The following is an 18,089-nucleotide window of genomic DNA, read 5'->3' on the forward strand; positions in this document are numbered from 1 at the left end:
TGCACAGCCGGTTTCCCACCTGTCCCACCCCTGCTGTCGGAGGAACATCAGGTTACCCCCCGTGGAGCAGATGCCCCAAGGGAGCGAGGCAGGCAGGTACAGAGCTCGTGGACACCAGGACCGTCTACTCCCCCTAAGATGCTCATGTCGCTGTTTAGTCCCCCTGCATCATCTTCTTTATCTTTTCCACACTTTCCTCCTTTCTAAGAGCCTTCTTGCCCTGTGCTTCGACTTTTGAGTCTTCGCCACCTGCATTCTCTCTGCCATGCCAAACCTTCTGACCGGAAGAATCTGATGGGACCGGTCACTAACCCCCACGCAGAGCATCCTTCTTGGCGGGACTCCTCCAGGCAGGTGGTCCTGGAGGTTCCCCGCCCCTCGCCTGACTTGGCCACTTCCGGGTTTATGTCAAATTAGGAAGTTACCCTCCCTGTGCCTCAGTTTCCCGTGGATGTAAGAGAGGAGTTACCCCAGCACATTGTGTCAGGGAAATGATGGGGAGGGCGTATTTAGAAGAGTGGGCTGCTGTGTCCTATGCCTGAACCAGGTTGCCCAGGTCTGTCCCAGTTCATACTGATTGTCCCAGCGTTTCCCTCTCCCTATTGGCCTCATCTTGACCATAATGTATTTGGACAACTTACCTATGCCTGTCTTATATATTGCTTTTGGATCAGACATTAACCTCTCATCCAAGTTGAGACGGCTGGGTGTCCTGGTCCCATGGCTCAAAATCTGGCTGCCTGTGACCTAGGAACCCTGCACACTCTTTCGTGGATGAGGACCATGGAAGTATAACGGATTCTCAAGATGTCACAGACTCCTTTCTGTGACACCCATGGGTAGAACAAAGCACTAATACCAATCCTCAAAGAACAGGCACTTTCTATACAGAAGAAACAAAACTACATTTACACCATAGGATATATCCTTCTGGACCTTTTTTGGGTTTTTTTTTTTAACCCTCTTAAACTTTTGTGTTAATACCTAAAAGGGGGGCCTCGGTTCCTCTTGGTTGAGCTGAAAAATTATAAACCATGCCTGGATTGTCTTCCCTCTCTGATAGATTAACTGTGGCTCTTCCTAAGGCAAAGCTAAGGTCCTGATGACCTTTCTCCTAGCCCTGGGCTTCTATAGGCCACGCATGGAAGAAATCAAAAACAGAGGAGAAAATGTAACTCGACAGTCTCTCCATGCAGAATGCTGAGAGGGGTTCCAAGTTGCTCTGCAGCTGTTAAAGACTTCCGGATTCCAGATGGCCAGATCTGTGCGAGGCAGTCTCACTGGATCCTCTGGGTCAAAGGAAGCTTGCTGTGGTCCTTTGGGTCGAAGGAAGTTTCCACAGAAAGATCAACAAAGTCAGTGCCTTTGTGCCAAGGTTCAAGACACCGGAGTGAAAATAACCATCTGTACTTCTTTATTGAACTGGGGAAAGTCGCAGGAGTTCAGAGTGGCAGCTACATTTGTTGTTTAGAATTTATTAAGCTGGCATATACACATATAGCCTTGAAGTTCATTTTTTTTCTTATGACTGACACATGCTATAATGATATCCTACATTTACTAGAACACAATAGCAGTGTTCACACACGCAAGGAATGGATTTCACATACCAGACAAATTTCTAAGTTTTGGGAGGCTGGGGGTGGGAATAGGGAATTCCTGGGAGCACATATTCAGCAGCTAAAAGAGCTGCTAAAATAATTGAAACGGGGTGTTTTTTATGCATCTGGAAAGAAGTATTGAAAACACTATGCATTATTTATTTTTTAAATGGGATATTTTTTATTGTCAGCTAAAAAAAAAATCTTCACGTGGCAGATAAAACAACAAATGCTACAACAGAAATGATCCTTCACAGAATCAAAGATATAAGGAACAGAGAAATCTGATTATGGTGTCTAGCTTTCAACTTCTCGCTTCAAGATTGCACTCCGCGCTACATTTGCATGATCTAAGTTCAAATGACGAGAAGGCAAATAAAGAAGATTGGAAAAACTGACTTTTGTCCATTTGTTTTATGACTTTGAGATGCACCCTACCTCTGTGTTAATTCTCTAGGCCTTGAAGAACGCAAGTTAATCATATCTGTTAGGGGGAAATTGAAGAGGATGACAAAATCTTAATATGGAAGTCAAGATGCTTGAAGAGGTAAGGAGTACCTCACTGTCTGAAATATTAAATTCCTGGGGGGAAACAGAAAACACCCAAACCACTTGGTTACTTATTTCTCTCTTTGTGCATCCAAATTTCCTCTTCTTTTTAAATAAAATTTTTTTAATGTTTATTTATTTTTGAGAGAAAGAGACAGAATGCAAGCAGGGGAGGGACAGAGAGAGGGGGAGACACAGACTCCAAAGCAGACTCCAGGCTCTGAATTGTCAGCAAGGAGCCTGAGGCAGGGCTCAACCTCACAAACCAAGAGATCATGACCTGAGCTGAAGTTGGACGCTTAACCAACAAAGCCACCCAGGTGCCCCCAAATTTCCTCTTCTTATAAGGATACCAGTCAGACTGGATTAGGACCCACCTATGATGTCATTTTAACTTACTCCCTATCTCAAATACAGTCACATTCTGATGTGCTGGGAGTCAGGATGCAACATATGACATTAGGGATGGGGAGAGGGACACAATTCAGCCCATAATGGGTAAGTGTGGTATAAGCACCAACACATATTGTGGGCCTCCTGTTCTTCATCAAAAGAATGTTCTTGTTTGGAGTCCACTTTCTCCCCCTCTGGTCTACCTAGGTCTGGGAGAGGTCCAACACTGGCTTCAGCACACCGCAGTCTCCAGGCCACAGTAATGGGTTCAGGCATGGATCCGATCAGAGTGGAACTTGAGAATTCTGTAGGAACGGTGGGGACGGAGGGAGGGCTTGCTATATCTGGCTAGACTTTAATCTCTGAGGTTACATAGCAGCCAACTTGCCATCACTGAGGAAGAGCCTGGGATGGGGTTGTGAAAGGCATGGACATTGACCATAGTTTCAGTCCTACTGAATGAAACACTGAGAGTTGGAGAGAAAGTTTTATCAATGTCACGTGAATCCAGAATCCAGCCACATGTCTAAAAGCAGGATGACCCTTGACTTTTCAGCTACGCTTTCTAAAGTGAATTTGGGTTGTTGTTTTGTCTGCGTGTTTCCTCTTGGAGCTGAGAAATTCCAAACCAATCTAACAGGTTCCCTACATTATGGAGATGTTAAACATTGAGTTGTTGCCCTGACCTTCCCTTTCTTAGAAACAAGAGGAAAAAAATTAATATGTTCATGTCATAGAACAAGTTTAGGCATTAGAAGAGCTGCTGAAGTTCATTGCAAAGTTACCTTGAACTCTTTGAAGCCATGTAAGATCAAAACCCTCATCTTTCTAGTAGGTAGCAAGCATTTCACTCACCAAACTTTAAGACATTCATGCCTCGAGGGGCATCTGAGTGGCCAGTTGGTTGAGCATCCAACTTCAGCTCATGATCTCATGGTTTGTGAGTTCGAGCCCCGTGTCAGGCTCTATGCTGACAAACAGTTCAGAGCCTGGAGACTGCTTCAGATTCTCTACCTCCCTCTCTTTCTCTCTGCCCCTCCTCTGCTAATGCCTTGTCTCTCAAAAATAAATAAATGTTAAAAAAAAAAAAAGACATCTATGCCTCATGACATTGAGACATTCTGAGAACTATTTTGCCTCAAATGGTGAACAATTCTGTAATTCTCCCTGGAGTGGTCATAGTAGGCTACATTTCATGTTATTCCAAGGTCATCCAAGGTCAACATTTTGGGCAAAAGGCTACAGACACATTGAAGCTACCATTCCAGCAACTTCAAAATCAAAGATACCTGCCTTAGAAATGAATAAGTAGTATTACGCAAACACGTCTAGCCTGTTGCTCTGGAAACTTAATGAAGATAAATGTCATTGTTAGCAACTTGGTGTTGCACTCAACTGCGGGACAACGCATATCTTGTATAAGCCAAGTCCTGAGTGTACATGATGGGAAGATATTTATTTATGATGCACCTCAACCCTGTCAGAATGTCACCTGGACATTGCCAGTCCCAAGGAGAAGGAGACCTCAAAGCAATGGCCTCTACAGACTTAAAAAATAAAGTAAAATAAAATAAATGAAATCCTGGAGTCTCTGCATAATGTATGTGTGTGAGAGAGAAAACACCCATTAAGCTGCAGCCTTTCAGAACATGATGTCACAAGTCAGATCCTATTAAAGGAAGTAGAAGATGAATGTTTGCTCTAGGCAGCTGGAAAGAGTCAAAAAGAAAATACATTGTAAATCTTTCCACTGCATGCCTAAATTGTAAAAGATGATTTTCGGCATCACACAGACTTCTCCCAATGAGTAACTTCTTCCCAAGGAAGAAATTCCAAATGGTCAGTAAATATAATATATAGCTAGACTGATTAGCAGAGGGGGACTTGTATATGATACAGTTTATTGCCCTGAGTCAAAACCTGACTGAATTTTGAGGATGAAGAAGATGCTATCTGGGGAGGGAATGGGGAGGTATTAGAATCCACACCAGGCAAAGTGGATGAGTAGAGCATTCTGAGTAACCTGACGACATTTTCTTTAAAAGTGGGGATGGACTTCTGATATTTCCCCCCATTCACACTATGTATACAATTACCCCATTTCTCCACTTCATGTATCACCTCTGTGAACTTAGAGTTGGTTTCCTTATCCGTAAATCATGTTAATGGTGTTTTATCTGGGAAAGATTTAAACATTAAAATTAAGAATGACATCGGGGGCGCCTGGGTGGCTTAGTTGGTTAAGCGTCCGACTTTCACTTGGGTCATGGTTTTGCGGTTCGTGGGTTCAAGCCCCGCGTCGGGCTCTGTGCTGACTGCCAGCTCAGAGCCTGGAGCCTATTTCAGTCTGTGACTCCCCCTCTCTCTGACCCTCCCCTGCTCACACTGTCTCTCTCTCTCTCCTAGAAATAAAAATATTAAAAAAAAAGATAAGAATGACATCAAGTCTGCCCTCCAGCACAATTTTGTAGGCACACATGGAGACAAGGTCTATACCCGAAACCACTAGTGTGGTAAGGGAAAAAAAGACTAGGGAGCAAAGAAGGGCCTCTAGTTGTCCAATATATGGAGGAGGGAAGCCCTCTTTGGAACTGGGCCAAGAACCAAAAATCAAAGCTACTGTATAATTTCAAAATATCGCTAAATTATACACACAGACATCAGCATGCATCTGGGCAGACAGCCACAGCATATGTCTTTACTTCCACAAGTGCACCACAATGATGTATGCCACAGAGCGGCTTAGGTGAATGCAAAATGAAGGGAACACAAAAAGAGCAGGGCCAGGAAGAAGAGAAACAGAAAAGAACAAGGTGAAGAGGAAGTATGTGGAGAACAGAAGTATTGAGAAAAGGATATGGATGGAAAATGGCAGCATTGCCAGTTTGCTTTAAGTGTTGTTTGGCATGGCTTCAGATGAGAAATCAACACTCTACTGAGTTGAAACTAATGAATGACCGCCATATTGAATTGCAGAGGTATTGAATATTGGACAGAAAGTTAGTTTGAATTTAGAGTGAGAATTTAATGTTCCAGTTTATCATTCTAGGATAACAGAATTACCCTCATCCCCTAGACATATTGATTGACCTTAACATCTTCTGGGAGGAGGAATTCTGCCTTATAGATTTGCATACAGCATTGATTACAAAACTTTCTAGATATCAGCCTTGAGATTTTAGAATGGCTGTTACAAGAATGAATTTAGAGGGAATAACTTTTTGCAAAACTCTCAAAGTTTATCCTAGCAATTGTAGAAGTATCTATTTTTTTAAGTTTATTTATTTATCTTGAGAGTGGGAGGGAGAGAGAGGAAGACAGAGAGAACCCCAAACAGGCTCTGCACTGACAGAGCCCATGCAGTGCTCGAACTCACAAAATATGAGATCATGACCTGAGCCAAAGTCGGTCCTTATCTGACTGAGCCACCCAGGCACCCCTAGAAGTATCTTTTTAAAATGACAATAATATTAAAACATTGATAAAGTATAAAGATTTACTATATAATATTTGATAATAGAGTGACATGTAGGCAGATATCTAAAAGCAAAAGAACAACAATAACAGAATCAAACCCTGGAATTTGGAAAATATTTATAGACTCATGTGGGAAGGAACTCTACAAATCATTTCACCCAAGCGTGATAAATATTATTCACATTCTATGTCAAATCTAATGCTAAGTCATTACCCATGTTGATGTATGTGAGACTAAATGGAAAACCAGGTGGTTTTCCTTTCCCCACACCACTTGTGACATCAAATGTATGGGTTTTATTTTTTTTTTCCACCTCACCAATTTTTGAACACCAGCTGAGTGTCCTACAATTCAATTCAATTCTGACATTACCTACCTAGAGCTAGCATCAGATCCCACAAATTAAGGGCTTAATCGTAAAAGATGGCCCCTGCTTCAGATGTTAATTAAAAGCTAGAGAGCCTCTCTTAGTTCTGACCAACTGGCTATAAATTATAAGTTCCCAGGATTCCCTCCTTTCGTTGTTATAATGGCTCAAAAAACTCAGAGAAACTCTTACTTACATTTACTAGCTTATTATATAATACAGGAAACCATAAAGGTTACAGAGGAACTGAAAAATGGGTATATAGGGTGAGGTCCAGAAGGGTGCCCAGCTCAAAAGTTTCTGTCCATGTGGAGTTTGGGTACATCACTTTCTCAGCACACCGATGTGCTGGAAAACTCTCTGAACTCAGCACTTCCAGGATTTTCATGGAGGCATGATTGATTATTAACTCAGCCTCTAGCCCTTCTTCACTCCCTGGAGATAGAGGGGGAGGAGGCTGAAGTTCCAAGCTTCTAATCATGCTTGGTCTTTCTAATGAATAGCTCCATCATAAAGCTATCCAGGAGTCACCTAATGAAAACAGAAGACACTCCTATCACCTAACAAATTACAAGAGTTTTAGGAACTCTGTGTCAAGAACCATGGTCAAAGACCAAATAATAAAACAAAAGGCATTTCTAGTACCTCTATCACTCAGATTATAAGGATTTTAGGAAACTGTGTCAGGAACTGGGATAGATTTAGATACAAATACAGCTATAGATAGATATCCATCCTTATTTCACAGAGGCCCAAGAGGAAAGAATATAGTCATTAATCTAGGGAAGAGACATCTCCACCTTATCCCCAATTACACAGATATTTCTGTTAAAGATATAGAAAAATATATAAAAAAGATATAGATAAGTAAAGCCCTGGGCTTTAAAATGTTTAAATAAATTACATAATGCTTCAAAGCAAATTACTAGAAATTCTATTGCAAGATCTTAAGTTCCTTGATATTATTACCATCATTAGTATAGCATTTGTGCCATGCTGTATTACCTCCTACACTGATGGTCTGGTACATTAAAATACAGCTGGATCAAAAATGAAATCAACCAAACACTTAAGACTGCAGATAGCCCATTATGAGCAGCCAAGTTATGAAGATTTAACCCAGCCAAACTGTCCTAATGATGACCTCACTAGACAAAATGACTACCAAGAATGTTTCCAAGTCACCATCTTGATGAGGAAAAGTCCCAAACCACAGATGAGCTCCACTGCTTCCTTTTCTTTGCAGTTTCCCAAATTGTAGTACAAAGAATTGGAAAGAGAAAAGGAGACATACCCACACATCTTCAAGCAGAAATGTCAGCCTGTTGGCTAATTGTGAGTTTGTGACTAACCATAACCTCCTCACCATTTTTTGAAACATCACACACACACACACACACACACACACACACACACAGAGAGAGAGAGAGAGAGAGAGAGAGAGAAATAAAAGGGCAGTTGTGCTAAGAACTTCACCATCCATACATGAAGGGATTTGTTTTAACCTAATTGACCTTTTGCTTCTTTGCCTATTCCACAGTGTCCTTTGGTTTGGATCTATCATTTTATAATCTGACCTATTCAGTTCAATTCTTTTGGAAGCCCTTGCTGAACTTGGGTCATTTAAAAATTTGAGAAGCATGGCTTTAGAATTCAAGTTGACATTTGGGTCAAAAGGCAATTTAGAAGGCTGATCTGGCATTTAAGGATCTAATTTAGCATTAATCTCATAAGAGAAGTTACCTTACACCATCAACCCAAATGGGACTCATCAATTAATGCACATTGGCCATTGTTAAGATAATCATATACTTCCTAATTGTGCTATTATTTAGCCAACTTCTTCCTTTTGTCCAGTAATGTATGTTGAAAATTTGTGGCCAAGCATTTCCTGGAATCTCAATATATCTTCTATCTATGCCACTCATCTGTTTTAATAATTTGATTTACCATTTTTTAAAGTCTGACATTTATTTTTGTTAACTCTCACTAGGGAGTAATCAATTTTTAGTGTGCCTGCTTGTTTAATAATGTGTTCTAATACATTCCAGTGATTGATCTCAAAATTCTGGTCTATGGTTCCCAGAAGTGACAATTTACCACCTTTTAGAAAATTACTACACATGTCTGTCTCCAAATTTGATCCTTCACTCAGCCAATACCATCTGTTACAGACTGATGGCAGAATGGTTCCTTAGCCACACGTCCAAGTTTTTCAGTATGTTACTATACTTCATAGTAGAGAATGTCATCTCACACTGAAAGTGACTAAGTGATCTCTCATTTCAGAGTCAGGAAACTATGGCCTACAGGTCAGCTCTGGCCCAGCACGTTCTTATAGGGCTCAACAACTAAAGATACATCTATATTTTTAATTTCTAAAAGGTTGAAAAATTAAGAATAGAAGAACATTGCATGACATGTGAAAATGGCATAAAAGTCAAATTTCAGTTTTCCTGAATTAAGTTCTACAAGAACACAGCCACACATTTATATATTATACAGGCAACTTTTATTCTGTAACAGCACAGCGGAGTATTGAGAGATGAGGCCCCCAAAGCTAAAACTATTTAGAGGTTCTAGGCCTTTACAGAAAACTTTGCCAGCCGCTGACTTATTTTAATGTCGTCCTATGTCTTTAATCCTTCCCTTAATGATGCTTTTTTGACACTTTTAGATTGAAGATCAGATTTCTTGGTAAAGGAGATCAGATTTCTTGAGACAGAATGAGGATCGAGTGGCCGTGCCAATCTCACTATGCCCCAAGCAAATGTGCCACTTCCAATTTGTCTTCTTGCCTGATGGATCACGATGAAGCATTTTTCCCTTTTGATAATATTTCCACAAGGTTTAATGCGTCATGACCTTTCCTCTTCCTGAACCTATTCCTATAGATCTGGGACCACTTCCCTTTTCTGCTCCTGTTCCTGGATACTTCAGAAATCTACCTGCCCACACACATTGGCCTCTTCAGATCTTTCTTTCCCATCTGACCAAATCATCCCATATTCAGTTTAAAGAACCAGTGATCTTCTTTTGGTGACAGTATGTTTTTGAATCTCTTTTCGAGTGATTTTACTATTTCTACTCTTTTCAATCTGATTTTTATAAAGGCAAATATGGGGATTGAATTTCTGTGACATGAGCCCTCCGCTCTATAATTCATATGTCATCGACATTGCTGAAAGTTGAAAGTGCAGGGCACCTGGGTGGCTCAGTCGGTGTCCAACTTCGGCTCAGGTCAGGATCTCATGGTTCATGGGTTCGAGCCCCACATTGGGCTCTGTGCTGACAGCTCAGAGCCTAGAGCCTGCTTCAGATTCTGTGTCTCCCTCTCTGCCCCTCCCCAACTCACGCTCTGCTTCCTTCTCTCAAAAATAAACAAACGCTAAAAAAATTTTTTTTTTTAAATAAACAAAAGTTGAATGTGCTATTCACTTAGTCCGCAGCCCCAATGTGATCTTAGACCTCTGATTGAGTAGGAGATTAAGAGACCAGTCAGAGTCTGGAAACTCTGGGTTAATCTCATATGAGTCTGAGAAGCAGAAATTCCTCATTCAAAACTGGAATTGGTGCTTTTCTTCTGTGAAGGGACCGATAGTATTTACTGAAAGTTGCAAAGTTTTTAAATTACACGCCTGGCTCACTAAAGTTCTATACCTTCAAGATATTAAAAAAAAAATACAGGGAAAATGCCTGCTCAGGATTTGCTATGTAGTCAGTGGAAATTTTAAAAGTCAAAATGTATTTGTTAGCAATGTAATCTTTATCTCTCAGTGTAAGAACATGAGAAAATGCATTCTGATAAGAGACTGCTTCTAGACTGCATATATACTTTCTGGTGAAGAAAAAAAAGAAGGCATTTGAGGAGAAATTGATCCAGATTCTCAAGTCATTCCCGAGAAAAGGAGACACCTAGCTGCCCATCCAAGGGGCATACCATCTGTCTTCTACAACATTCTGGAAAGAATGAATGATAAAGCTTCCTTTTTCCCTTTTTAAAAATCTCTCTCTTAGGAGCAGCTGTGTGATACGTTCATTAAAAGGTGTACAAAGCAAAAATCTCATCTGTTCATCGAGCATATGAAATTATGAATATCTGACAATTTTTGATCATCACAAAATGTAATTTCATGTTTAAAGCTAATATTTCATAATGACCCAAGTATGAGATACAATCAAACCTAAAATCATTAATGAACCGAGCTCAAAATGAAAAATCCCAATGACAGCAAAATATAAATAGATGTTTTTTAACCAAAGAATAATTTTAGAATCCCTGCTTGCTACCAGTTTATGAAAAATCCCATCTTTATTTGTTAGTATTAAACAGACCCCTATCAGTTCAATTATTCCATATAATAGTTTTAAAATATTAGAAAGATTTAAGTTTATTTGGGGGCCCCTGTTTTAGGTTCTTTGAAACAGATCCTAAAAATGCGATAACAGGCCTTCATGTAAGGATGTATCCTAATGACAAGCATCGATCATCCACTAAGATCAGCATAGAAATAGCCTGTGAAACAAGAGGTAGCTTCAGAATTGGAAATGTAGACATTTGTCATCCAAATATACAGAATCACCAGAAATTACTGCGAGAGAGCATGGGATAAAATATAGAGGCTGCAGAAAACCATTCCCCTTCTGTGAAATAGTATATTGCCTGGGATATACTAGAAGATGCCGGGAAAGCCCTACTAATGTGAAGTAACATGATGTGCTCACTAAGCTTCACAACTTAAATATATTTACTGGATGGATGATGGAGAGAGGGGGGAAAAGAAAGGGAGAAGAGAGGAAGAGAAGGAAACAAATAGAGCATTGGATGACTTACAACATCAAAAGGAACTGAAATCAAGGAGGGAAGTAAAATAATGTAACATGGCTATCTTAAAAACTACAAAAGATGCCTGAGAAATCAAAGAACTAGATAAATGGGTATATATACCACTATTTATGGGTTGAATCACTCAACAGTATTACAACAACCCCAATCATAATTCTATTGGTTTTGGGGTTTTGTGGGGTTTGGGGCTTTGTTGTGGGTTTTTGTTTTTGTAGACATTGAGCTGAGTCTAAAGTTTATGTGGAAATTCAAAAGCCTTAGGGTATCCAAAGAAATCTTAAAAATTAACAAAGTGAGACAACTTCTATCACTTGACTTCAAGTCTCACTCTAAAGCTGGAGTACTCAAGATCATGCCATACTGTCAAACTTGATCATGATTCACTTGGTCAATGAACTATCTGTCCACCCATTCATCATCTATTATTATGGATGCACTGAATGGGGCATTGGATACACAAAGAAGAATTATACATGATCTAATTGTCAAAGAGTTCTCAGTTTAGTGGGTGCTTTAAATATGGACAAAATCATTAAAGTACAAATATATATACATACATAGATAAATTTATAATCATAGCACTGTTGGAACGTAGAGGAAGTAATACAATTGCCTTAAAGTGTGTCCAGGAAATGGACCAGGCATGAAAGATATGTATAATGGAGGGAAGGTACCTCTGAAAGAGAAATGCCTGGCAAAATAACTTAGCCTGTGATCATGGAGCAATGAGGAGTTTGAAAACCCACACAGTAAAGAAAGACAAGGCTAGTAGTAGGATGGGGCCAAGACACAAAAGGCTATATAGGTCCTCAAAGAAGTTTTATCCAATGTTTAGTTTAGTTTTGGTTTTATAAGCAGATGACATAATACAGTTGGTTTGGGACAAAGATAACTTGGTAAGATACATTGGCAGATTTGCACAGAATGGTTAGAAGCAGGAAACCAATTACTCCATTTAGCATGTCAAAATATCCCCTCTGTAGATTTTCTCACTCGAACACTGGCAAGACAATGGAAAACCACCTAGAACTCGGGAAGAATTTAATTTCCCTAAAATGTGTTACTGGGCATTGCCATTGGTAAGTGGAATATGGGATGACTGATTATGTTTATAAATTATTCTGTCATTGTGCAGCCATCAGAAGAGATTTCTGAAGCATATTCCCATTTGGAGGCTCATAATGAATTATTAGTGTGTCAGCATGCTGTGGTAGCCATTTCTTCCCCATGATCCAGCAAAATTCATGTGAGCAACACATGCCTACTCTACTATTGATGCTTAGAGACCAATACCAGGGAAGAAATACAATATGAAAATAAGTTCAAATTCTTTCAATTAGCATTTTCCATTTGCCTTCTGGACCCAAATTCCTTTTTTATTTTTATTTTTTTGCATATAAAAACTTACATAAATAAGCAAAGAAAACATTAAAAATGACTCAGATCTATCAGTTCTCATAGAGACACTAGAGTAAGGAATTCTATCTCGGGGCCACCTCAGTCCTTCTGGACTATACCATCACAGGCTGTAATATGGAAACATAATGCATGCTGTCTAATGCAGCCAATCTTCAATTATCCACTCTACCGGAAGGGATAATCAGCTTTTGTGTTGACTTGTAATTGATATCTTTACGTTCTGTCCCAGCTAGACTGTGGGGAGCTCATGGGATGGGAAGAACATCTTCATGAAGTAAAAAGAACAAGCATTTTGGGGGAGCCTAGGTGGCTCAGTTGGTTAAGCAGCTGAGTTCGGCTCAGGTCATGATCTCATGGTTTGTGAGTTCGAGCCCCACGTCAAGCTCTGTGTTGACAGCTTCAGAGCCCAGAGCCCTCCTTGGATTCTGTGTCTCCCTCTCTCTCTATCCCTCCCCCACTCACAGTCTGCTTCTCTCTCTCTCTCTCTAAAATAAAATAAACGTTTTTTAAAAAAGAGCATACGTTTTGAAGACAGTATTGAGAGACTTCTTTTACCACCTGTTAATCCTCATCATCCCTTTTCTGGCTATTTCACCCAATGTTTGTGTTACAAACCATCCCCCTTTACTTTCTGCCCCATAAGATGGTTCATTCCCTGCCTACACTTTTCCAACTCCAGTTGTAGTCATACAACTCTGATATGATCCATGTTCCTGTTACCATGGTTACCTAATAAATCTTCCTCCCTCAAGTTTAGTGGCTGAAGGCAACAAAAGCATCCCTTTATGCCCAGAGATGTGCAATTTGATCAGGGTTTGGTGAGGATAGTCCATCTCTGCTGCACTCAATGTCAGCTGCAAGGAAGGGACCAAGATGATCTGAAGTCTTACTCATCTAAGACTGGTACTTGATGCTTGTGGTCAATTGGAACCTTAACTTTGTTGCCCAGAATTCCTGTGTGTAGTCCTTGCGTGTGGCTTGGGCTCCCTCATATGTAGCAGTCTTGCAAAAGTGAGTGTCTTTAAGAGACAAAGATCAAAGTGAAAGCATGCTTAGTTTCCATGATCTAGCCTCAGATGTCCTGAAGCATCACCTCCACCATGGTCTCCTCTGAGGCAATCACAAAGACTCACCCCATTTCCAGAAAAGGGATAGACTACCTTTCAATGGTGGTAGCAAGGTTCTTGAAAGAGTCTGTCAGAACAGACTATCATGGACATTTCTGGAAGATGCCATCTCCCACACAGCTAGTTGAATATTTCTGACCTTGGTTCAGAAATTCCACTCCAGCAAGACTCAGTCCTGTGACTATTATAAAACAGATGGCCTTCTATTCTAGATTTGAAGACAAGCTAGAAGAGATGGAGTTTCTGATGAAATGTGCATGCTGAATCAAGCTAATCCAGAAGAACCCAGAAATACAGAAAGACGGAGATCTAAAAGCATGGCCCCAGGGTCTCTTCCTAAGCGTCTCAGTTTCACAAAGTAACATATTCCTTTTATTCTCTCAATCCAGAGTTTTTCCCCCCTATTTGTTTCTAAAGCTTCTTGATTAATAAATCCATTGCTAGGTGAGTAACTCCAAACAAGATATTTAGCTTCAGTTTTTATTACTTTCCTGCAGATGGAGGGCACAAATCTCCATCACAGAGAGTGGTTTTGAGGATATAATGGGAAAATAAACATAACTTATGTAAATTAGTCATAGAAAATGGCCCTCACTTGCGGATGTAGCCATAGGAAGTACCTTTTCTTTGTTCATTTCAGGGCACTTGGTCTGAAATACATAGAAATCCATGAGGATATTATGATTGAGATGGGAACTCTTCTCCATATCCATAAAACCTCAATTACTCTATATACTACAAATGGAACCTAGGTGTAGGAGGCATGGTGATGAGGAAACTAGATGTGTTTCCTTCACTTGCTAGACCATCAGCTCCATGAGTGGATATGGACTTTCCTTGTTCATGCCCATATCACCAGCCCCTGGATATACTTATTGTAGTATCGGTACTTATACACTACTAGAATGGGGTAATGATGGGCTAAATTGTCAATGAACTCACTTTAAAAAAACATTTTAGGGGCACCTGGGTGGTTCAGTTGGTTGAGCAGCTGACTTTTCATTTTGGCTCAGGTCATGATACTACGGTTGGGGGATCAAGCCCTGCATCGGGCTCAGTGATAAGCATGGAGCCTACTTGGGATTATCTTTCTCTGACTCTCTCTGCCCTTCTCCCCCATTTGTGCTCACTCTCTTTCTCGCTCTCTCTCTCTCGAATAAAAAACTAATAATAAAAAAGTTTTAAAAAAAGATTTTAGGGGCGCCTGGGTGGCTTAGTCGGTTAAGCGTCCGACTTTCGCTCAGGTCATGATCTCGCGGTTCGTGGGTTCGAGCCCCGCGTCGGGCTCTGTGCTGACTGCCAGCTCAGAGCCTGGAGCCTGTTTCAGAGTCTGTGTCTCCCTCTCTCTCTGACCCTCCCCTGCTCACGCTGTCTCTCTCTCTCTCTCTCCTAGAAATAAATAAAAATATTAAAAAAAAAAAAAGATTTTAGAAGAATAAGATGACACAAAAATCACAATGCGTTTGGTTGGTGATTTACTCAAATAACTTCTAATGCAGCTACTGAACTCAGTATATTTTTACTACTGTGTCTTCTGTCCTTTCTACCTGTGGTCTTGTTCAGTGAATATTTCTGTTATTCACTGGTTGGATATCTGCCATGAGACAAGCTCTGAAAAGGACTCTGCCAGAGTAATCCTTTAAAAAAAAACACAACAACAACAAACCCAGGTTGACTGAAGTTTCACAAACTCATGGGTCAGCTGAACAGGCTAATTCTGTGACTGGGCTGTGTTATGAACTCAGCTGGTGCCAGACCACCCACCCTGGGTCTTAGAACAGGAACTACGCTGTTCCAGAGGTTACAAACTGTTCAAGGCCTTCCATCTCACAGTCATGTTGGTTGGAACTGTACCACGAAAAGTAATAGATACCTTTACTGTACGTCCACTATAATAAGTAGCTGTAACTGTTAGAAAACCCCACACGAAAATCCAAATTTTCAGCTACTCTTGAAAAATTAAAAGATAGGACATACTGCTTCCCATACTCCCAAAAAGCAATCATCAGCTAGATTCTGGGGGTGGCATCCCCTGTTTAGAGGTACAGCCCAGTTAGTCACCAGCTGACTTCACACATTTAGTTAGCTGCCTAGCCCTGGGGGGATTTCAGTGCACAGCCACGCCATACAGGAAGGGGGACATACAACAGTTAAGTACGCAGTTTCTGGGCTCCAGAGACCCACACTTGCTTCTCAACCACGCAGCGCACTGCATTGTTTCCCCTCTCTGAGCCTCGGCCAGCCTGTCCCTAAAGGGGCAGTAATAGAAACCCCTTAAGGATGTTGGGAAAATTAAATGAGCTAAACCATAAAAATGTGCTCATTACGGGCTGTATCAGTCAGTGAGGGCTGTCGTAACAAAATATCACAGACTGGTGACTTAGACAACAGGAATCTATTTTCTCACAGCTTGGGAAACTGGAGGTCCAGGGTCTGGGCGCTCACATAGTTTCAGATGGGGCCTTACTCCTTGGCTCGGATGCTATGTGCTCAAGTGGACTTTTCTCTGAGCACATGCATCCCTGGTGTCTCTTCCTCATCTCTAAGGACACCAGTCCTACTTGGTGGGGACCCACCTTATGACCTCAGTAACATTGGATTTCAGGGCTCCCGCCTATGAATTTCGGGGGCCGTCTGGTGGGGGGAGGGGAACCATTCATCCCATAACAGGCACTGTACACAAATCAGCTTAAAACAAGATGGAAAATATTTTGCTGAACATTCTACAGAAAAAGAAACAAAGACACGAGCAATGAGGTTGTTTGCCTAATGTCTTACTGCTAGCAAGTGGGGGAAGTGGGGTTAAAACTAGGTCAACCAGGTTCCAAATTCTGCCATACTTCCTTTCCATGGGGCTATCCAACCAGCCTTTCCTCTTTCTTGTTCCCGTTATCTCCAGTTCCTCTTTCTACATTTACAGGAATCTGCATGAACGTGTCTATGTTCCTATTTGGAAAATGATTTCTTTTCAGTTTCCTTTAAAAGGGAAAAAGGGGGGACACCTGAGTGGCTCAGTCAGTTGGACATCTGACTCTTGATTTTGGCTCAGGTCATGATCACAAGGTCGTGGGATTGAGCCCCACATCAGGCTCCATGCTGAGCGTGGAACCTGCTTAAGATTCCCCCCAGCCCCTTCCCTGCTTGTACACATTCTTTCTATAAATAGATAAATAAATAAATAGGGGTGCCTGGGTGGCTCAGTTGGTTAAGCATCCGACTTCAGCTCAGGTCATGATCTCGCGGTTTGTGGGTTCAAACCCCGCATCTGGCTGTGTGCGGACAGCTCAGAGCCTGGAGCCTCTTTCAGATTCTGTGACTCCCTCTTTCTCTGCCTCTCCCCAGCTCCTGCTCTGACTCTGTCTCAAAAATAAATAAATGTTAAAATTTTTTAAATAAATAAAATTTTTAAAAAAATAAAAAAGAAAGACAGGATAAGAAAACTAGCAGCTCAGGCTAACCAAGAGAGATAACAGCACTGTCCCTTCTACACGACACTTTTTAGGCACCACTGGCTTCATTAAAGATGTAAGTAACCAATATGCAATGTGAATGAGACATTGAGGTGGAAAGACAAGGAAAATGTATAAGCATTATAGTTACCCAAGAGTCATGAGTGAAAGCAAGTGCTTATGCACTTCAAATATCCACCCTCCATAATCCCATATCAATTTTGGATTTCTGTTGTTAACAAATTACCACAAACTCAGAGGTCTAAAGCAACCCAGAGGATCATCCCATAGTTTTGCAAGTCAGAGAAGTCTGGGCAGCTTCAACTGGCTTCTCTGCTCCAGGTTTCACAAGGATGAAGTCAGGGTTCAGCAGCTGGGGATCTTATTGGCAGTTCTGGGGGATAATCCACCTCCAGACTTATTCAGGTTGATGGCAGAACTCAGTCTCATGTGTTTGTATGACTGAGGCCCCTGTTTCCTTACTGACTGTTGGCCAGCTTCTAGAAGCATCTGTCTGCATTCCTGGACTCATAGCCTCCTCCATCTCTCAAGCCAGCAAGGGTATATCCAGTCCTTCTCTTGCTTCCAATCTCTCTGAATTCTGTTTCTGCTTTCAATAAGGAGAAAGCTCTACTTTAAAGACCCATGTGATTGATTACACAGGGCTCACTCAGATATTCTAAGATAATAGCCCTAATTTTAAGGTCAACTGATTAGCAGCCTTAACTGTATCTGCAAAGTCCCTTTTACCAGGTTACAGAATATATTCACAGGTGTGAAACTAGAGATATCATACGGGCCTCCAGAAGGAACAAAACCCTGTTGACACATTGGTTTTTGAACTTGGGACTTCTCAGACT

Source organism: Crocuta crocuta, unplaced genomic scaffold (assembly GCF_008692635.1).
Source record: "Crocuta crocuta isolate KB4526 unplaced genomic scaffold, BGI_CrCroc_1.0 scaffold27, whole genome shotgun sequence".
Lineage (NCBI taxonomy): Eukaryota > Metazoa > Chordata > Mammalia > Carnivora > Hyaenidae > Crocuta > Crocuta crocuta.